The following is a 22,474-nucleotide window of genomic DNA, read 5'->3' as shown; positions in this document are numbered from 1 at the left end:
TGTGTGTGTGTGTATATATACTATATGCGTGTATATGCATATGTATATATATGTGTGTGTGTGTGTGTGTGTGTGTAATGTATCGTCCCCCCTCGGAAACAGGGGAGGGCAGGGGTGCGCGCTCCTCAAGAGAGAGAGAGAGCAGAGCAAGAGCAAGAGCGCGCTCCCGTTCCCAGGCGCCTGCGCGGCCAGAGCGTGAGCGCGCCCGGTGAGGGAGGGGTCTCTCCCTCCCCTCCTTCATTCCCTCTTTCCCTCTTTCCCTCCCTCCTTCCCTAATTCCTTCCCGACGCAGGTGGAGGAGTGGAGGGCTGCGTAAATAGAGAGAGAGGAGAGGAGAGGAGGCAGGGATGCAGTAAGAGGAAGAGGAAAAGGGGGGCAAGCATATCCACCTGCTGCTGAGGAAGAAGAGGAAGAGGAGGAGGAAGAGGAGGGGGTGCCCCCTCCCCATTTTTCTCCCCCCCCCATCTGTGGATGAAGAAGGAAGGAAGGGCTGCCTCACCTGCATCTGCATCCCTTGCAACATCTCCATCCCTTGCAGCCTGCATTTTGGGTAAGGAAACCAGGGGAGGGGGGGGTGAGGGGGGGGGGCTGCTTTTGTGCCAAAATGGGGGGGGGGGGATTCAGGCTCTCAGACCCCCCCCCCCCCTTTCCCTCTATTGCAGTAGGAAGGGGATGATACAGTGTGTCTCTCTCTGCTGATACAGTGTGTTTGTGCATGCCAAACCAATGCCTTGATGAGGATGCCCACAGCACTGCAAAGCCCCCCTTCCCTTGCTATTTTTGCAGGCAAAATGGGGGGTAGAGGAGGCAAGGATGGGGCTGGGGTTGGGGGTCCTGCCTCCCAATGCTGGGGAGGGGGGGGGGGGTAAAAAAGGAGGAGAAGGGGAGGCTTGCCATGGGGAGCCTCTCCCTCTTGCCATTGCCAGCCTTTGTTGGGAGAAGGAGGCTCTCCATGGGGGAAATAGGGGGAGAAAATGGGGAGATGGTGGCTTTCCCTCTCTCAATCCCTTATCTCTCTTTTTTCCCCTTGGAAGGGCCAGAAGCCAGGCTTTCAATGGCTGGGAGATGTTCTCTCTGGGAAGGAAGGGAGGAAGGAAGGAAGGAAGGAAAGGAGAGAGACAAACAAATGGAGGGGAAGGAGAAACCCTTCCGAGCCTCCTTCGGGAAAGATCAAGCAGGGTATAAATATTATTATTATTATTATTATTATTATTATTATTATTATTATAGATACATAGCTGCTTTGAGGCTCCTTCGGGAAAGATCAAGCAGGGTATTATTATTATTATTAATAGTAATAATAATAATAATAATAATAGATATATAGCCGCGTCAAGCCTCCTTTGGGAGAGATCAAGCAAGGTAATAATAATAATAATAATAATAATAATAGGTATATATCTGTGTCAAGCCTCCTTCGGGAGAGGTAAAGCAAGGTATAAATAATAATAATAATAATAATAATAATAATAATAATAGATGTATAGTTGTGTCAAGCCTCCTTCGGGAGAGATCAAGCAAGGTAATAATAATAATAATAATAATAATAATAATAATAATAGATATATAGCTGCGTCAAGCCTCCTTCAGGAGAGAGAAAGTGGGGTATATATCAATATAATAATAATAATAATAATAATAATAATAATAATAATAATAATAGATATGTAGCTGCGTCGAGCCTCCTTCAGGAGAGATCAAGCATGGTATAAATACATATAATAATAATAATAATAATAATAATAATAATAATAATAATAAATACATAGCCACTTTGAGGCTCCTTCGGGACAGATCAAGCAAATAATAATAATAATAATAATAATAGATACATAGCCACGTCAAGCCACCTTTGGGAGAGAAGTAGGGTATAAATCAATATAATAATAATAATAGATATATAGCTGTGTCGAGTCTCCTTTGGGAGAGGTAAAGCAGGGTATAAATTAATAATAATAATAATAATAATAATAATAATAATATAGATATATAGCTGCGTCAAGCCTCCTTTGGGAGAGATAAAGTGGGGTATAAATCAATATAATAAAATATTATAATAATAGATACATAGCCACTTTGAGGCTCCTTTGGGAGAGATCAAGCAGAGTATAAATCAATATAATAACAACAACAACAACAATAAATACATAGTTGCTTTGAGGGTCCTTCGGGAGAGACCAAGCAGGATATAAAGCAAAATAATAATAATAATAATAATAATAATAATAATAATAATAGATATATATATAGCTGCACCGAGCCTCTTTCAGGAGAAAGTGGGGTATAAATCAATATAATAATAATAATAATAATAATAATAGATACATAGCGCTTTGAGGCTCCTTCAGGAGAGGTAAAATGGGGTATATATCAATATAATAATAATAATAATAATAATAATAATAATAATAGATTGTAGCAGCATTGAGCCTCCTTTGGGAGAGATCAAGCAAGGTATTATTATTATTATTAATAATAATAATATAGATACATAGCAATGTCAAGCCTCCTTTGGGAGAGATAAAGTGGGGTATATATCAATACAATAATAATAATAATAGATATATAGCTGCGTCGAGCCTCCTTCAGGAGAGATAAAGTGGGGTATATATCAAAATAATAATAATAATAACAATATACAAATAGCTGCATCGAGCCTCCTTCAGGAAAGATCAAGCAAGTATTATTATTATTAATAATAGATATATAGCTGCATTGAGCCTCCTTCGGGAGAGATAAAGCAGGGTATAAATCAATATAATAATAATAATAATAATAGTAGATATATAGCTGTGTCGAGTCTCCTTTGGGAGAGGTAAAGTGGAGTATAAATCAATATAATAAAAATATTATATAATAATAGATACATAGCCACTTTGAGGCTCCTTTGGGAGAGATCAAAAAGGGTATAAATAATAACAATAATAATATAATAATAATAGATACATAGCCGCTTTGAGGCTCCTTCAGGAGAGATCAAGCAGGGTATAAATAATAATCATAATCATAATAAGAATAGATACATAGTTGCTTCAAATCTCCTTTGAGAGTGATCTAGCAGGGTATAAATAAATATAAAAATAATATTATAATAATAGTACACAGCCACTTTGAGGCTCCTTTGGGAGAGATCAAGCAGGATATAAATCAATATAATAATAATAATAATAATAATAATAATAATAATAATAGATACATATCTGCTTTGAGGCTCCTTTGGGACACATCAAGGGGGGGGTATAAATCAATATAATAATAATAATAATAATAATAATAATAATAATAGATACATAGTTGCTTCAAATCTCATTTGAGAGAGATCTAGCAGGGTATAAATCAATATAATAATAATATTATAACAAAAGATACATAGCCGCTTTGAGGTTCCTTCGAGAGACATCAATTGGGGTATAAATAAATATAATAATATAATAATCGATACACAGCCACTTTGAGGCTCCTTTGGGAGACATCAAGCAGGGTATAAATCAATATAATAATAATAATAATAATAATAGTAATAATAATAATAATAATAGATACATAGCCGCTTTGAGGTTCCTTCAGGAGAGATCAAGCGGGGTATAAATCAATATAATAATAATAATAATAATAATAATAATAATAATAGAAGATACATAATTGCTTGGAGTCATCTTTGAGAAAGGAAGTGTGTTAAATTGATATAATATTATAATCGATACATAGTTGCATCACATATCCTTTGAGAGAGATAAAGCAGGGTATAAATCAATATAATAATAATAATAATAATAATAATAATAATAGAAGATACATAATTGCTTGGTGTCATCTTTGAGAAAGAAAATGTGGTATTAATTGATATAATATTATAATAATAATAGATGCATAGCTTCTTCGAGCCTCCTTCGGAAGAGATAAAGCGGGGTATAATAATAATAATAATAATAATAATAATAATAACAACAACAATAGAAGATACATAATTGCTCGGAGTCATCTTTGAGAAAATAATGTGGTATTATTGATATAATATTATTATAATAATAATAGATGCATAGCTTCTTCGAGCCTCCTTCGGGAGAGATAAAGCAGGGTATAAATCAATATAATAATAATAATAATAATAATAATAATAATACATAGTTGCTTCAAATCTCTTTTGGAAGAGATCAAGTAGGGTATAAATAATAATAATAATAATAATAATAATAATAATATAATAGATACATAGCCGCTTTGAGGCTTCTTCGGGAGAGATAAAGCAGAGTATAAATCAATATAATAATAACAACAACAATAATAATAATACATTGTAATACTAAGAATAGATAGCATAGCCACTTTGGGAGAGATAAAGCAGGTTATCAATAACGTGTATTGATAATGGGCGGCTTTCAGGAAGGAGATTAGGCCCCAATCAATGAGTATGGGCTGATCGATGGATAGATCAACCCTTTTTGTGGGAATCTATCTATATCAATTTATTTCAATCAATATACATATGGATATGGATGGTCCTTCCTTGGGAATGGGAACCTTACCTCTTCCAGATTGGCATCCACGGGGAAATATTGGCCTTCCTATATCACCTTTTTCCCAGCCATATGGACCCAAGGGATGCTTGAACTGTACCTGGAGGTCTCTTTGGTATTTGAATAACGATTGTATTGTTATTATTATTATGAATATATTATTATTATGAATAATAATATTTTGGTAATGGGAAAATGCTGCAGGAAGTGGAAAGTAAAGATTCTGTGGTTTGGTTGCCATGTGGTTATTGATATCCCAACCATTTGTCAATGGCTTGTATGTTATTATCTGCTGAATTTTGCGTTATGTTGTAATCCGCCTCAAGCTTTGAGGAAAGGCAGAATGATGAGGATGAGGATGCATCTGCCGGGAGGGATCGGATTGTGTTTTTCCTGCCTGGCAGAAAGGATTTGAACTGGACGGGCGTTGCAGGTCTCTTCTAAGTCTAGGATTCTATATTATTATTATTATTATTATTATTATTATTATTTCGAGGCTGGATGGTCATCTGTCGTGAGGGATTTGATTGTGCGTTTAACTCTTCTAACTCTAGGATTCTATGCCATTACTATTACTATTCCGAGGCTGGATGGCCATCTGTTGGGAGACATCAGTTTGTGCTTTTCCTGCCTGGCAGAAGGATACCTGTTGTTGTTGTTGTTGTTGTTGTTGTTATTTCAAAGCTGGATGGCCATCTGTCAGGAGGGATCGGATTGTGCTTTTAACTCTTCTAACTCTAGGATTCTATGCCATTACTATTACTATTTAGAGGCTGGATGGCCATCTGTTGGGAGAGATCAGATTGTGCTTTTCCTGCCTGGCAGAAGGGATACCTCTTGTTGTTGTTGTTGTTGTTGTTATTATTATTATTTCAAAGCTGGATGGCCATCTGTCAGGAGGGATTGGATTGTGCTTTTCCTGCATCTGTCGGGAGGGATCGGATTGCGCTTTTCCTGCATCTGTTAGGAGGGATCGGATTGTGCTTTTCCTGCCTGGCAGAAGGGATTTGAACTGGACGGGCTTTGGAGGTCTCTTCTAAGTCTAAGATTCTACACTATTATTATTATTATTATTACTATTACTATTATTACTATTATTACTATTATTACTATTATTACTATTATTACTATTATTACTATTCCAAGGCTGGATGGTCATCTGTCGTGAGGGATCGGATTGTACGTTTAAGTCTTCTAACTCTAGGATTCTATGCCATTACTATTACTATTTCGAGGCTGGATGGCCATCTGTTGGGAGAGATCAGATTGTGCTTTTCCTGCCTGGCAGAAGGGATACCTCTTGTTGTTGTTGTTGTTGTTGTTATTATTTCAAAGCTGGATGGCCATCTGTCAGGAGGGATTGGATTGTGCTTTTCCTGCATCTGTCGGGAGGGATCGGATTGCGCTTTTCCTGCATCTGTCGGGAGGGATCAGATTGTGCTTTTCCTGCCTGGCAGAAGGGATTTGAACTGGACGGGCTTTGGAGGTCTCTTCTAAGTCTAAGATTCTACACTATTATTATTATTATTATTATTACTATTACTATTATTACTATTATTACTATTATTACTATTATTACTATTATTACTATTATTACTATTATTACTATTATTACTATTATTACTATTATTACTATTATTACTATTATTACTATTCCAAGGCTGGATGGTCATCTGTCGTGAGGGATCGGATTGTACGTTTAACTCTTCTAACTCTAGGATTCTATGCCATTACTATTACTATTTCGAGGCTGGATGGCCATCTGTTGGGAGAGATCAGATGGTGCTTTTCCTGCCTGGCAGAAGAGATACCTATTTTTGTTGTTGTTGTTATTTTTATTATTTCAAAGCTGGATGGCCATCTGTCAGGAGGGATCGGATTGTTCTTTTCCTGCATCCGTCGGGAGGGATCGGATTGTGCTTTTAACTCTTCTAACTCTAGGATTCTATGCCATTACTGTCATTATTTCGAGGCTGGATGGCCATCTGTTCGGAGGGATCAGATTGTGCTTTTCTGTCTGGCAGAAGGTATACCTATTTTTGTTGTTGCTTTATCGTTGTTGTTATTTTGTTGTTGTTGTTGTTATTACGGGCCTTGGAGGTCTCTTCTAAGTCTAGGATTCTATATTATTATTATTATTATTATTATTATTCCAAGGCTGGATGGTCATCTGTCGTGAGGGATCGGATTGTGCCTTTAACTCTTCTAACTCTAGGATTCTATGCCATTATTATTATTATTTCGAGGCTGGATGGCCATCTATTGGGAGAGATCGGATTGTGCTTTTCCTGCCTGGCAGAAGGGATACCTCTTGTTGTTGTTGTTGTTTCCAAGCTGGATGGCCACCTGTCGGGAGGGATCGGATTGTTCTTTTCCTGCATCCGTCGGGAGGGATCGGGTGGTGCTTTTAACTCTTCTAACTCTAGGATTCTATGCCATTACTGTTATTATTTTGAGGCTGGATGGCCATCTGTTGGGAGAGATCGGATTGTGCTTTTCCTGCCTGGCAGAAGGGATACCTCTTCTTCTTGTTGTTGTTGTTTCCAAGCTGGATGGCCATTTGTCAGGAGGGATCGGATTGTTCTTTTCCTGCATCCGTCGGGAGGGATCGGATTGTGCTTTTAACTCTTCTAACTCTAGGATTCTATGCTATTACTATTATTATTTCGAGGTCAAATGGCCATCTGTTGGGAGAGATCAGATGGTACTTTTCCTGCCTGGCAGAAGGGATACCTATTGTTGTTGTTGTTGTTGTTGTTGTTGTTGTTGTTATTTCAAAGATGGATGGCCATCTGTCAGGAGGGATTGGATTGTGCTTTTCCTGCATCTGTCAGGAGGGATCGGATTGCGCTTTTCCTCCATCTGTTGGGAGGGATCGGATTGTGCTTTTCCTGCCTGGCAGAAGGGATTTGAACTGGACGGGCCTTGGAGGTCTCTTCTAAGTCTAGGATTCTATATTGTTATTATTACTACTACTACTACTATTACTATTATTACTATTATTATTATTATTATTATTATTATTCCGAGGCTGGATGGTCATCTGTCGTGAGGGATCGGATTGTGCTTCTAACTCTTCTAACTCTAGGATTCTATGCCATTACTATTATTATTTCGAGGCCAAATGGCCATCTTTTGGGAGAGATCAGATGGTGCTTTTCCTGCCTGACAGAAGGGATACCTGTTGTTGTTGTTGTTACTGTTATTATTGTTATTATTATTATTATTATTATTATTACAAAGCTGGATGGCCCTCTGTCAGGAGGGATTGGATGGTGCTTTTCCTGCATCTGTCGGGAGGGATCGGATTGTGCTTTTAACTCTTCTAACTAGTATTCTATGCCACTACTATTATTATTTCGAGGCTGGATGGCCATCTGTTTATGTCTTTTTCTATTAGTTCACACAAATGCTTTCCATCCATCTGCCATTGGTCCGGCCCGTTTGTCAGATTTTATAACACAATGTGTCAAAAAGTCGTCCCATGCCTTATATGTATGTATGTATGTATACATTATATATAATATAATATATAAACATTTCTTGTGGCTTTACGTGAAACTTAAAAAAACAGGTAAAAAAACACTTTAAGAGAATAAGTAAATCCAATTAGGTAGGAAGATAAGCAGGAACAAAGTATTCCAAGGTAGGATGAGAATAAGTAAATCCAATTAGGTAGGAAAATAAGCAGGAACAAAGTATTCCAAGGTAGGAAGAGAATGGGTAAATCCAATTAGGTAGGAAAATAAGCAGGAACCAAGGATTCCAAGGTAGGAAGAGAATAAGTAAATCCAATTAGGTAGGAAGATAAGCAGGAACAAAGATTCCAAGGTAGGAAGAGAATAAGTAAATCCAATTAGGTAGGAAGATAAGCAGGAACCAAGGATTCCAAAGTAGGAAGAGAATAAGTAAATCCAATTAAGTAGGAAAATAAGCAGGAACCAAGGATTCCAAGGTAGGAAGAGAATAAGTAAATCCAATTAGGTAGGAAGATAAGCAGGAACCAAGGATTCCAAGGTAGGAAGAGAATAAGTAAATCCAATTAGGTAGGAAGATAAGCAGGAACCAAGGATTCCAAGGTAGGAAGAGAATAAGTAAATCCAATTAGGTAGGAAGATAAGCAGGAACCAAGGATTCCAAGGTAGGGAGAGAATAAGTAAATCCAATTAGGTAGGAAGATAAGCAGGAACCAAGGATTCCAAGGTAGGAAGAGAATAAGTAAATCCAATTAGGTAGGAAGATAAGCAGGAACCAAGGATTCCAAGGTAGGAAGAGAATAAGTAATTCCAATTAGGTAGGAAGATAAGCAGGAACCAAGGATTCCAAGGTAGGAAGAGAATAAGTAATTCCAATTAGGTAGGAAGATAAGCAGGAACCAAGGATTCCAAGGTAGGAAGAGAATAAGTAATTCCAATTAGGTAGGAAAATAAGCAGGAACCAAGGATTCCAAGGTAGGAAGAGAATGGGTAAATCCAATTAGGTAGGAAAATAAGCAGGAACCAAGGATTCCAAGGTAGGGAGAGAATAAGTAAATCCAATTAGGTAGGAAGATAAGCAGGAACCAAGGATTCCAAGGTAGGAAGAGAATAAGTAAATCCAATTAGGTAGGAAGATAAGCAGGAACCAAGGATTCCAAGGTAGGAAGAGAATAAGTAAATCCAATTAGGTAGGAAGATAAGCAGGAACCAAGGATTCCAAGGTAGGAAGAGAATAAGTAAATCCAATTAGGTAGGAAGATAAGCAGGAACAAAGTATTCCAAGGTAGGAAGAGAATAAGTAAATCCAATTAGGTAGGAAGATAAGCAGGAACAAAGTATTCCAAGGTAGGAAGAGAATAAGTAAATCCAATTAGGTAGGAAGATAAGCAGGAACCAAGTCTTCCAAGGTAGGAAGAGAATAAGTAAATCCAATTAGGTAGGAAGATAAGCAGGAACCAAGGATTCCAAGGTAGGAAGAGAATAAGTAAATCCAATTAGGTAGGAAGATAAGCAGGAACCAAGGATTCCAAGGTAGGAAGAGAATAAGTAAATCCAATTAGGTAGGAAAATAAGCAGGAACAAAGTATTCCAAGGTAGGAAGAGAATAAGTAAATCCAATTAGGTAGGAAAATAAGCAGGAACCAAGGATTCCAAGGTAGGAAGAGAATAAGTAAATCCAATTAGGTAGGAAGATAAGCAGGAACCAAGGATTCCAAGGTAGGAAGAGAATAAGTAAATCCAATTAGGTAGGAAGATAAGCAGGAACCAAGGATTCCAAGGTAGGAAGAGAATAAGTAAATCCAATTAGGTAGGAAGATAAGCAGGAACCAAGGATTCCAAGGTAGGAAGAGAATAAGTAAATCCAATTAGGTAGGAAGATAAGCAGGAACCAAGTATTCCAAGGTAGGAAGAGAATAAGTAAATCCAATTTGGTAGGAAGATAAGCAGGAACCAAGTCTTCCAAGGTAGGAAGAGAATAAGTAAATCCAATTAGGTAGGAAGATAAGCAGGAACCAAGTCTTCCAAGGTAGGAAGAGAATAAGTAAATCCAATTAGGTAGGAAGATAAGCAGGAACCAAGTCTTCCAAGGTAGGAAGAGAATAAGTAAATCCAATTAGGTAGGAAGATAAGCAGGAACCAAGGATTCCAAGGTAGGAAGAGAATAAGTAAATCCAATTAGGTAGGAAGATAAGCAGGAACCAAGGATTCCAAGGTAGGAAGAGAATAAGTAAATCCAATTAGGTAGGAAGATAAGCAGGAACCAAGTCTTCCAAGGTAGGAAGAGAATAAGTAAATCCAATTTGGTAGGAAGATAAGCAGGAACCAAGGATTCCAAGGTAGGAAGAGAATAAGTAAATCCAATTAGGTAGGAAGATAAGCAGGAACCAAGGATTCCAAGGTAGGAAGAGAATAAGTAAATCCAGTTAGGTAGGAAGATAAGCAGGAACCAAGGATTCCAAGGTAGGAAGAGAATAAGTAAATCCAATTAGGTAGGAAGATAAGCAGGAACCAAGGATTCCAAGGTAGGAAGAGAATAAGTAAATCCAATTTGGTAGGAAGATAAGCAGGAACCAAGGATTCCAAGGTAGGAAGAGAATAAGTAAATCCAATTAGGTAGGAAGATAAGCAGGAACCAAGGATTCCAAGGTAGGAAGAGAATAAGTAAATCCAATTAGGTAGGAAGATAAGCAGGAACCAAGGATTCCAAGGTAGGAAGAGAATAAGTAAATCCAATTAGGTAGGAAGATAAGCAGGAACCAAGGATTCCAAGGTAGGAAGAGAATAAGTAAATCCAATTAGGTAGGAAGATAAGCAGGAACCAAGTATTCCAAGGTAGGAAGAGAATAAGTAAATCCAATTAGGTAGGAAGATAAGCAGGAACCAAGTATTCCAAGGTACGAAGGGAATAAGTAAATCCAATTGGTATGAAGATAAGCAGGAACAAAGTATTCCAAGGTAGGAAGAGAATAAGTAAATCCAGTTAGGTAGGAAGATAAGCAGGAACAAAGTATTCCAAGGTAGGAAGAGAATAAGTAAATCCAGTTAGGTAGGAAGATAAGCAGGAACCAAGTATTCCAAGGTAGGAAGGGAATAAGTAAATCCAATTAGGTAGGAAGATAAGCAGGAACAAAGTATTCCAAGGTAGGAAGGGAATAAGTAAATCCAATTAGGTAGGAAGATAAGCAGGAACCAAGGATTCCAAGGTAGGAAGGGAATAAGTAAATCCAATTAGGTAGGAAGATAAGCAGGAACCAAGGATTCCAAGGTAGGAAGAGAATAAGTAAATCCAATTAGGTAGGAAGATAAGCAGGAACCAAGTCTTCCAAGGTAGGAAGGGAATAAGTAAATCCAATTAGGTAGGAAGATAAGCAGGAACAAAGTATTCCAAGGTAGGGTTCAGCAAAGTTCAAAACAACGTCCAGATTTCTCTAATAAAATCCAAAGAACGAGGAAAACATTGATCCGAAGCATGCGTACATAATCACAAGAGACGAAGAGTCAAACCGTAAACAAGAAATCCTTAAACATGAATCTTCCAAGCAAGGCTTCCATAAGACAAGAACAAGAACTTAGCAGGGTTCTAAAACGATGCTTCATCTGACTATATTTCCCATGGTTGGAACTTTATATCCCCTCGTTAAGCCATTCCAAGCACTCAGAAACTGGTTTCATTTTCCCTGAATGCCTCTCATCCTTATCTCTCGAAGCCTGGCAGAACGGCGAAAGCCTTGGCTGAGCTGTCTGTTTTGGCTAATTTCCACCCGCCTGTCTATATGCTCATTAGTTTCTTCAGGTGCCAAGTTGTTTTCAAGCCCCAAATCCTGGGGACTCTCTTAAGGCTGCATCCACACAGCCATATAACCCACTTTCAACTGCATTCTATGACTAATGTAGACCCATACAATGCAGTTCAGATTGGGTTATATGAGTCTACACTAACCATATCACGCAAACTGCGTTAAACAGTAGTTTAGATCCCACCTAAGTCCTCTAAGGCGATTCTATAGTTGGCTATTTGACTATGTGCTGCTTACTGAGAGTCAGTGGAGGGTTTGAAGCAGAGGCTGGATGGCCATCTGTCGAGAGGGATCGGATTGTGCTTTTCTTGCCAAGCAGAAGGGATTTGGGCTGGACGGGCCTTGGAGGTCTTTTCTAACTCTAGGATTCTATACCATTGTTGTTGTTGTTATTATTATTCTGAGGCTGGTTGGCCATCTGTTGGGAGGGAACGGATTGTGCTTTTCCTGCATCAGTTGGGAGGGATCGGATTGTGCTTTTCCTGCCTGGCAGAAGGGATTTGGACGGGCGTTGGAGGTCTCTTCTAACTCTAGGATTCTATACCCTTATTGTTGTTATTATTATTCCGAGGCTGGATGGCCATCTGTCGGGAGGGATCAGATTGTGCTTTTCCTGCATCTGTCAGGAGGGATCGGATTGTTCTTTTCCTGCATCTGTCGGGAGGGATTGGATTGTGCCTTTAACTCTTCTAACTCTAGGATTCTATGCCATTACTATTATTATTTCGAGGCTGGATGGCCATCTGTTGGAGAGATCAGATTGTGCTTTTCCTGCCTGGCAGAAGGGATTTGAACGGGCCTTCGAAGTCTCTCCTAACTCTAGGATTCTATACCATTATTGTTTTTATTATTCCGAGGCTGGATGGTCATCTGTCAGGAGGGATCACATTGTGCTGTTCCTGCATCTGTCGGGAGGGATTGGATTGTTCTTTTCCTGCATCTGTTGGAAGGGATCAGATTGTGCTTTTAACTCTTCTAACTCTAGGATTCTATGCCATTATTGTTATTATTATTCCGAGGCTAGATGGCCATCTGTCAGGAGGGATTGGATTGTTCTTTTCCTGCATCTGTTGGGAGGGATCACATTGTGCTTTTAACTCTTCTAACTCTAGGATTTTATGCCATTACTATTATTATTTCGAGGCTGGATGGCCATCTGTTTATGTCTTTTTCTATTCCCGGCAGATGAGGATGCATCTGCCGGGAGGGATCGGATTGTGCTTTTCCTGCCTGGCAGAAGGGATTTGGACGGGCCTTGGAGGTCTCTCCTAACTCTAGGATTCTATACCATTATTGTTTTTATTATTCCGAGGCTGGATGGTCATCTGTCGGGAGGGATCGGACTGTGCTTTTCCTGCATCTGTTGGGAGGGATCGGATTGTTCTTTTCCTGCATCTGTAAGGAGGGATTGGATTGTGCCTTTAACTCTTCTACTCTAGAATTCTATGCCATTACTATTACTATTTTGAGGATGGATGGCCAGATGTTGGGAGGGATCAGATTGTGCTTTTCCTACTTGGCAGAAGGGATACCTGTTGTTGTTGTTACTATTCCAAAGCTGGATGGCCATCTGTCAGGAGGGATCGGATTGTGCTTTTCCTGCCTGGCAGATGGGATTTGGACTGGATGGGCCCTGGGAGTCTCTTCTAAATTCTAAGTTTCTGTACCATTATTATTATTGTAATTATTATTATTATTATTGTTGTTGTTGTTGTTGTTGTTATTCCAAGGCTGGGTGGCCATCTGTTGGGAGGGAGCGGATTGTGCTTTTCCAGCCTGGCAGATGGGATTTGGACTGGGTGGGCTCTGGAGGTCTCTTCAAACTCTAAAATTCTGTATCATCATCATCATCATCATCCCGAGGCTGGATGGCCATCTGTTGGGAGAGATCGGATTGTGCTTTTCCTGCCTGGCAGATGGGATTTGAACTGGATGGGACTTGGAGGTCTCTTCTAACTCTATAATTCTGTATTTATTATTATTATTATTATTATTATTATTATTATTATTATTCCAAGGCGGGATGGCCATCTGTTGGGAGGGATCGGATTGTGCTTTTCCTGCCTGGCAGATGGGATTTGGACTGGATGGGCCCTGGGAATTTCTACTAACTGTAGGATTCTATGCCATTATTATTATTATTATTATTATTATTATTATTAGTAGTAGTAGTATTATTCTGAGGCTAGATGGCCATCTGTCAGGAGGGATCGGATTGAGTGTTTCCTGCCTGGCAGAAGGGGACTATACTGAGTAGACCTTCTCCGTGATCTGACGGGATTGATCTCGAGGTTGGTGTTGGATACCCCCAATTTTATGAATTTGGGGGACGTCAACATCCACACCGAGGCAACTTCATGGCCTCCAAGGCAACCATGTTCAAATCTGCAGCACTGCTGGTCACAGCTGACCTCCAGCTGGAGCGCTCAAGGGCCAGGGCTTCCCAGTTCTCAGTGTCTATGCCAGAGTTTTTAAGGTTGGCTTTGAGCCCATCTTTCAATCTCTTTTCCTGTTCTCCAACATTCTGTTTTCCGTTCTTGAGTTCAGAGTAGAGCAGCTGCTTTGGGAGACGGTGGTCGGGCATCCGGACAACGTGGCCAGTCTAGCAGAGTTGATGGCAGAGGACCATTGCTTCAATGCTGGTGGTCTTTGCTTCTTCCAGCTCATTGACGTTTGTCCGCTTGCCTTCCTGGTCCTCAAACACTCTCTCTGCTTCATTTGGAAAAATGCTGCACTCGCAGAGCTCAGGCAGTGTTGTATTTCGGTGTCGATGTTGACTTTGGTGGAGAGGTGGCTGCGAAGGGAGCGGAAATGGTCCACATTTTCTAATTCATGAATCTGGGGAGGCCCTGCTCTCGATCCTGCTTGCGTCACAAACACGTTTGGTGGGGACGAGAGACAGGGCCTTCTCAGTGGTGGCCCCTCAGCTATGGAACGCCCTTCCTGGGGACATTAGATTGGCCCCCTCCTTCTTAACATTTTGGAAGAGAGTCAAGACTTGGTTGTTTGAGCAAGGGTTTGAAAATGCAAGGGAAAAGACATAGGAATGTCATAGCCGTTCAGCAGTGGAACTCTCTGCCCCGGAGTGTGGTGGAGGCTCCTTCTTTGGAAGCTTTTAAACAGAGGCTGGATGACCATCTGTCAGGGGTGATTTGAATGCAATATTCCTGCTTCTTGGCAGAATGGGGTTGGACTGGATGGCCCGTGAGGTCTCTTCCAACTCTTTGATTCTATGATTCTATGAATTGGAACGACTGGACGACGAGATGGAACAATGTCCAAAACAAGATGGAGGTGTTGGGAATCAGCCAGTGTTTGTGTTTCAGGATCCTGATGTGGGAAGTGATGAGAGAAATGATGGTGCCGAGGCTGAGGTACAAGATGGAGATGGTTTAGTCAATGATTTTCATACAGACAATGACAGAGAGGCCGCAGTGCAAAGGGCAGTTTCTCATGAGAACATCCCTTCTGGACCTAGCAATGATGGTTCACTCCCTCTCTCTGTGAGCTCTCAAGATTTACGTTTGGAAATAATCTGACACCTGGGAATTTTAATGAGCAGCCAGACAGAGGCGGCCCTAGGTAATTTTCAATGGTAAGCAAATAGTATTTTGCCCCCCCCCCCCCCAACCAATCACGGATATATATTTTCTGTTTGTCGTGGGAGTTCTGCGTGCCATATTTGGTTCAATTCCATCATTGGTGGAGTTCAGAATGCTCTTTGATTGTAGGTGAACTATACATCCCAGTAACTACACTTGCCACACTTGCTCCCTTGCCTGGCCCGCTTTGGGTCCGGAGGCGTGCCTGAAGACCCCAGCATGTGCACCAAACGTCACCTCTTCTCCTGACGTTCTCCTCAGCCATTGGGACCGAGAGAGAGAGAGAGAGAGAGAGAGAGAGGTGGAGATGCCCACCTTTCCTGAAGGTAGGCGCAAAAACAAAGGAGGGAGCGGAGGTGGGAGATACCTCCAGCCGGAGAGGCTCTCTCTCTCTCTCTCTCTCTCTTTTTCTCTTGGTTCCAATGGCTGAAGACAAAGTCAGGAGAAGAGGCAACTTTTGGTGCGCACGCTGGGGTGTTCAGACACGCCTCTGGACCCAAAGCGGGCCAGGCGTGGCGGCTCTGCCCCTTGGCCCACCTGCAAATTGGGGAGAGGAGAATCATAGAATCATAGAATCATAGAATCATAGAATCATAGAATCATAGAATCATAGAATCATAGAATCATAGAATCATAGAATCATAGAATCATAGAATCAAAGAGTTAGAAGAGACCTCATGGGCCATCTAGTCCAACCCCCTGGGAGAGGAGGCGGGTGGAGCGCCGGAGGATCGGGAAAGGGAGCCGGTCATGGGGAAGGGATCGAACGCGGAGAACGATTGAGCGCCGGCTCTGCTCGAGCACCCGGTGGCCGGGTGGAGCAGGAACGAGAGGGGCGAGGCGAGGCGAGGCTCAACGGCATGGCCCCTTTGGGAAGAGGATGGCCCGGCAGCGAGGCAAGAAAGCCGAGGCTCCCCCCGGACTGCTAGGGCTGTTGTGAGCCGAGGGGGCGCTCCTCAAGTGGCGGTCGAGGGGCATTTACAGAGGCGCCTCTGCGCCCCTGGCAAAAAAAAGTGTTCTGCGGCCGCTTACTTCGTGTAATGGACGAGCCGCCCCTGCAGCCAGATAGGGAGCTGAAGAATAGGCGGCTGGAGATTATGTCGCTCTGAAAAGCTTCATCTGATAAGGGGTAAATGTGGGGGAAAGCGGAACCAATTTCTGGGTTTTGGGATATAAGGTTTGCTTCAAGGGAAAACCTGTTAGATCAGGCATCATTTGGAAATCTATGTGTTATGGAAATCCTGTTCAAGGGGTCTTCTTCCTGTGGAGTTTTTTAGCCTTTTGGATTATCTTTGCATCCTGTTGATTCCTGTCTGCATAAACACTGTCTTGGATTGCTTTTATATCTTGTGTGGGCATTGCTTTGTGTTACTACCTTTTACGGACTTACTACATTTTGGAACCTTCTTATTTTCTTACAAGCATTTATTTCTTCTGGCTATTTACTAAGCTTCAATAAAAGAAGATTTGTTTCTTCACTCTTCGTGTAGTGTGTTTTAAACTCAGAGGGCTTTTTCGTGACCTGGAGTGGAGTATTTATTTTATTATTTATTTGGTTTACTTTTACCCCGCCCTTCTCACCCCGAAGGGGACTCAGGGCGGCTTACACATCCAAGGCACAATTCGATGCCCATAGCATACATCAATAATAAACAATAAAGCAAAATAACACAAATTAGCAAACAACAACAACAATACATTGCATCTAAACCCGTTAAAACCAATAAAACCAATAAAATTTTCATACAAACCGATACAAACCACTTCTTCCTTATTGCCAGTCAATGTTCGCTATCTCATGGTTCAGAGTTTTCTTCCACATTTATCAGTCCACATATATCAGTCCTGCCGGTCCTAATTGCCTGGTTGTCCTATCTAGTTAGCAGATTGCCCGAAGGCCTGGTCCCACAACCACGTCTTTGCCTTCCTCCTAAAGGCCAGGAGTGATGTCGATGCCTTGATATCCACTGGGAGTGAGTTCCACAGGTTGGGGGCCACCACTGAGAAGGCCCTGCTCCTCATCCCCACCAGCCTTGCTTGGGAAAGCGGTGGAGTCGAGAGCAGGGCCCCCTCAGATGATCTTAAATCCCGTGGTGGGACGTAGAGGGAGATACGTTCGGACAGATACGCTGGACTGGAACCGTACAGGGTTTTATAGGTCAAGACCAGCACCTTGAATTGGGCTCGGAACTGAACCGGCAGCCAGTGGAGCTGACACAGCAGGGGGGTGGTATGCTCCCTGTATGTTGCTCCGGTGAGCAATCTGGCTGCCGCTCGCTGGACTAGTTGAAGTTTCCAAGCAGTCTTCAAGGGCAACCCCACATAGAGAGTGTTGCAGTAGTCTATTCGGGATGTAACAAGAGTGTGGACCACTGTGGCCAGATCAGACTTCCCAAGGTACGGGCGCAACTGGTGCACAAGTTTTAATTGCGCAAAAGCTCTCCTGGCCACCGCTGAGGCCTGGGGTTCCAGTCTCAGCGATGAGTCCAGGATCACTCCCAAGCTGCGAACCTGCGTCTTCAGGGGGAATGTAACCCCATCCAGCACAGGCTGTAACCCTATACCCTGTTCGGCCTTACGACTGACCAGTAGGACCTCTGTCTTGTCTGGATATAAGGTTTGCTTCAAGGGAAAACCTGTTAGATCAGGCATCATTTGGAAATCTATGTGCCATGGAAATCCTATTCAAGGGGTCTTGTTCCTGTGGAGTTTTTTTAGCCTTTTGCATCTTGTTGATTCCTGTCTGCATAAATGCTGACTTGGATTGCTTTTATATCTTGTGTGGACATTGCTTTGTGTTACTACCTTTTATGGACTTACTACATTTTGGAACCTTCTTATTTTCTTACAAGCATTTATTTCTTCTGGCTATTTTACTAAGCTTCAATAAAAGAAGATTTGTTTCTTCACTCTTCGTGTGGTGTGTTTTAAACTCAGAGGGCTTTTTCGTGACCTGGAGTGGAGTAGCCCCGCTACTTCAGCCTCATCGAGGGTCTCTTCCACTCTCTGCCCACCTTGGCTGTCAGTGCTGCGGCAGGGGAGGCGGCGATATACTCGCAGGATGGCTGCATCACCACCACCTCCTCCGCCACGGCCACACCAACAGTCGAGATGGGCCTGGGGTGGAGTAGCCCCTCGGTGAAGCTGAAGCCTGGCAGCGGGAGAAAAGCGGAACCTGAGGGCTGCCTTCCGCCGCTGTTTGTCTCCCGCTGCTGAGCTTCAGTTTCACCGAGGGGCTACTCCACTCCTAACAGGCGAGGGAGGTGGGCAGCTGCCTTGCGCTGGGGCATGGCTTCCAACGTAGTAGCAGCTGCTGCGCTTCTCTGGCCCTTCTTGTCTCCCACTGCTGGGCTTCGGCCTCACTGGATGGCTCGCCGAATGGCTGTGTTACCTCCTCCTCCGCCGACGGCACCGTATGGACAGCCGAGGAAGGCCTGGAGTGGAGTAGCCCCTCGGTGAAACTGAAGCTCAGCAGCAAGAGAGAAACAGCGGCGGAGGACAGCCCTTGGGTTCTGCTTGTCTCCCGCTGCCAGGCTTCAGCTTCACCGAGGGGCTACTCCACTCCAGGCCCACCTTGGCTGTCCGTGCGGCTATGGCGGAGGAGGAGGCGGCGGCGATGCAACCATCCTGCGAGTATATCGCTGCCAAGGTGGGCATAGAGTGGAAGAGTCCCTCGATGAGGTTGAAGCTCAGCAGCAGGAGACAAGCAGTGCCAGAGGGCAGCTCGCTTGTTTCCCACTTGTTTCCTGCTTGTCTTCCGCTGCCAGGCTTCAGCTTCACCAAGGGGCTACTCCACTCCAGGCCCACCTTGGCTGTCTGTGCGGCCGTGGTAGAGGAGGAGCCGGTGACGCGGCCATCCTGCCAGTATATCGCTGCCTCCTCCGCCACAGCACTGACAGCCAAGGTGGGCATAGAGTGGAAGAGCCCCTCGATGAGGCTGAAGCTCTGCAGCGGGAGACAAGCAGTGCCAGAGGGCAGCTCGCTTGTTTCCCACTTGTCTCCCGCTGCCAGGCTTCAGCTTCACTGAGGGGCTACTCCACTCCAGGCCCACCTCGGCTGACCGTGTGGTCACGGCGGAGGAAGCAACGGCGACGCGACCATCCTGCGAGTATATCGCCGCCTCCTCCTTCACAGCACTGACAGCCAAGGTGGGCAGAGTGTGGAAGAGCCCCTCGGTGAGGCTGAAGCTCAGCAGCAGGAGACAAGTAGCGCCGGAGAGCAGCTCACTTGTCCCCGCTTGTCTCCCGCTGCCAGGCTTCAGCTTCACTGAGGGGCTACTCCACTCCAGGCCCACCTCGGCTGTCCGTGCGGCCGTGGCGGAGGAGGCGGCGGCGACGCGACCATCCTGCGAGTATATCGCCGCCTCCTCCGCCGCAGCACTGACAGACAAGGTGGGCAGAGAGTGGAAGAGCCCCTCGATGAGGCTGAAGCTCAGTAGTGGGATGCAAGCAGCGCCGGAGGGCAGCTCGCTTGTCCCCACTTGTCTCCCGCTGCCAGGCTTCAGCTTCACCGAGGGGCTACTCCACTCCAGGCCCACCTTGGCTGTCCATGCAGCCGTGATGGAGGAGGAGGCAGTGATGCAACCATCCTGCGAGTATATCGCTGCCAAGGTGGGCATAGAGTGGAAGAGTCCCTCAATGAGGCTGAAGCTCAGCAGCGGGAGACAAGCAGCGCTGGAGGGCAGCTCACTTGTCCCCGCTTGTCTCCTGCTTGTCTTCCATTGCCAGGCTTCAGCTTCACCGAGGGGCTACTCCACTCTAAGCCCACCTCACCTGTTCGTGCGGCGGCAGCGGCGAAGGAGGAGGAGGTGATGTGACCATTCTGCGAGTATATCGCCACCTCCTCCTCCACAGGATAGCTGCGTCACCGCCTCCTCCTCCGCCACGGCCACACGGACAGCCGAGGTGGGCCTGGAGTGGAGTACCCCCTCGATGAGGCTGAAGCCCAGCAGTGGGATACAAGCAGCGCCGGAGAGCAGCTCGCTTGTCTCCCACTTGTCTCCCACTGCCAGGCTTCAGCTTCACCAAGGGGCTCCTCTACTCCAGGCCCACCTTGGTTGTGAGTGCAGCTGCGGCAGAGGAGGAGGTGGTGACACGGCCATCCTGTGAGTATATTGCTGTGGAAGAGCCCCTCGGTGAGGCTGAAGCTCAGCAGCGGGAGACAAGCAGCGCTGGAGGGCAGCTCGCTTGTCCCCACTTGTCTCCCGCTGCCAGGCTTCAGCTTCACCGAGGGGCTCCTCCACTCCAGGCCCACCTTGGTTGTGAGTGCAGCTGCGGCGGCGGAGGAGGTGGCGACACGGCCATCCTGCGAGTATATCGCTGTGGAAGAGCCCCTCCGTGAGGCTGAAGCTCAGCAGCGGGAGACAAGCAGCACCGGAGGGCACCTCACTTGTCCCCACTTGTCTCTTGCTTGTCTTCCACTGCCAGACTTCAACTTCGCCGAAGGGCTACTCCACTCCAGGCCCACCTCGGCTGTCCGTGCGGCCATGGTGGAGGAGAAGGTGGTGACGCGGCCATCCTGCGAGTATATCGCTGCCTCCTACGCCACAACACTAACAGCCAAGATGGGCATAGAGTGGAAGAGCCCCTCGATGAGGCTGCAGCTCAGCAGCGGGATACAAGCAGCGCCGGAGGGCACCTCACTTGTCCCCACTTGCCTCCTGCTTGTCTTCCACTGCCAGGCTTCAGCTTCACCGAGGGGCTACTCCACTCCAGGCCCACCTCGGCTGTCCGTGCGGCCGTGGCGGAGGAGGAGGCAGTGACGTGACCATCCTGCGAGTATATCGCTGCCTCCTCCGCCACAGCACCGACAGCCAAGGTGGCCAGAGAGTGGAAGAGCCCCTCGATGAGGCTGAAGCTCAGCAGTGGCAAACAAGCAGCGCCGGAGGGCACCTCACTTGTCCCCGCTTGTCTTCCGTTGCCAGGCTCCAGCTTCACCGAGGGGCTACTCCACTCCAGGCCCACCTCGGCTGTCCATGCGGCTGTGGCGGAGGAGGAGGTGGCAATGCAACCATCCTGCGAGTATATCGCTGTCAAGGTGGGCATAGAGTGGAAGAGTCCCTCGATGAGGCTGAAGCCCAGCAGTGGGATACAAGCAGCGCCGGAGGGCAGCTCGCTTGTCCCCGCTTGTCTCCCGCTGCCAGGCTTCAGCTTCACCGAGGGGCTACTCCACTCCAGGCCCACCTCGGCTGTCCGTGTGGCCGTGGCGGAAGAGGAGGCAGCGACACGACCCTCCTGTGGGTATATCGCTGCCAAGGTGGGCATAGAGTGGAAGAGTCCCTCGATGAGGCTGAAGCTCTGCAGCGGGAGACAAGCAGTGCCGGAGGGCAGCTCGCTTGTCTCCCACTTGGCTTCCGCTGGCAGACTTCAGCTTCACCGAGGGGCTACTCCACTCCAGGCCCACCTCGGCTGTCTGTGCGGCCGTGGCGGAGGAGGAGGCGGCGACGCAGCTATCCTGTGAGTATATCGCCACCTCCTCCGCCACCGCACTGACAGCCAAGGTGGGCATAGAGTGGAAGAGCCCTTCGGTGAGGCTGAAGCCCAGCAGCGGGAGACAAGCGGCGCTGGAGAAGAGCAGTAGCTGCTCCAGTGCCGCTGCCCACCTCCCTCGCCTCGACCCCAAACAGGAAGTGATTTTTTATACCCGGCGTACTAGACGACCCTCAAGTTCAGCAAGGATTTTCCAGGGTTGAAAAGTTATTATTAATAATAATAATAATAATAATAATAATAATAATGGGTTGTTGTAGGTTTTTTTCGGGCTGTATGGGCATGTTCTAGAGGCATTCTCTCCTGACATTTCTCCTGCTTCTATGGCAAGCATCCTCAGAGGTCGTGAGGTCTGTTGGAACTAGGAAAAAGGGTTTATATATCTGTGGAAAGACCAGGGTGGGACAAAGGACTCCTGTCTGTTGGAGCTAGGTGTGAATATGTACTGTCGAAGGCTTTCATGGCCAGAATCCCTGGGTTTTTGTAGGTTTTTCTGGGCTATATGGCTATGTTCTAGAGGCATTTTCTCCTGACGTTTCGTCTGCATCTATGGCAAGCATACTCAGAGGTAGTGAGGTCTGTTGGAACTAG

The 22,474-nt window shown here is 44.8% G+C and overlaps 1 protein-coding gene across 1 annotated transcript in view; it reads left to right on the top strand.

Annotated features, from left to right (window-relative positions):
• The first annotated feature begins 209 nt into the window (after positions 1-209).
• The window catches only part of NEXMIF (neurite extension and migration factor), a 332,310-nt gene continuing 310,045 nt past the window's right edge, over positions 210-22,474 (top strand). Inside the window, exon 1 of the mRNA XM_067471681.1 lies at positions 210-550. The gene's annotated coding sequence lies outside the window, so the exon portion shown is untranslated. The remainder of the gene's footprint in view (positions 551-22,474) is intronic.

This window comes from Anolis sagrei, chromosome 10, assembly GCF_037176765.1.
Source record: "Anolis sagrei isolate rAnoSag1 chromosome 10, rAnoSag1.mat, whole genome shotgun sequence".
NCBI classification, from domain to species: Eukaryota; Metazoa; Chordata; class Lepidosauria; order Squamata; family Dactyloidae; genus Anolis; species Anolis sagrei.
The sequence above is the reverse complement of the archived record's forward strand: the minus strand, read 5'-3'. Positions and strand labels throughout refer to the sequence as shown.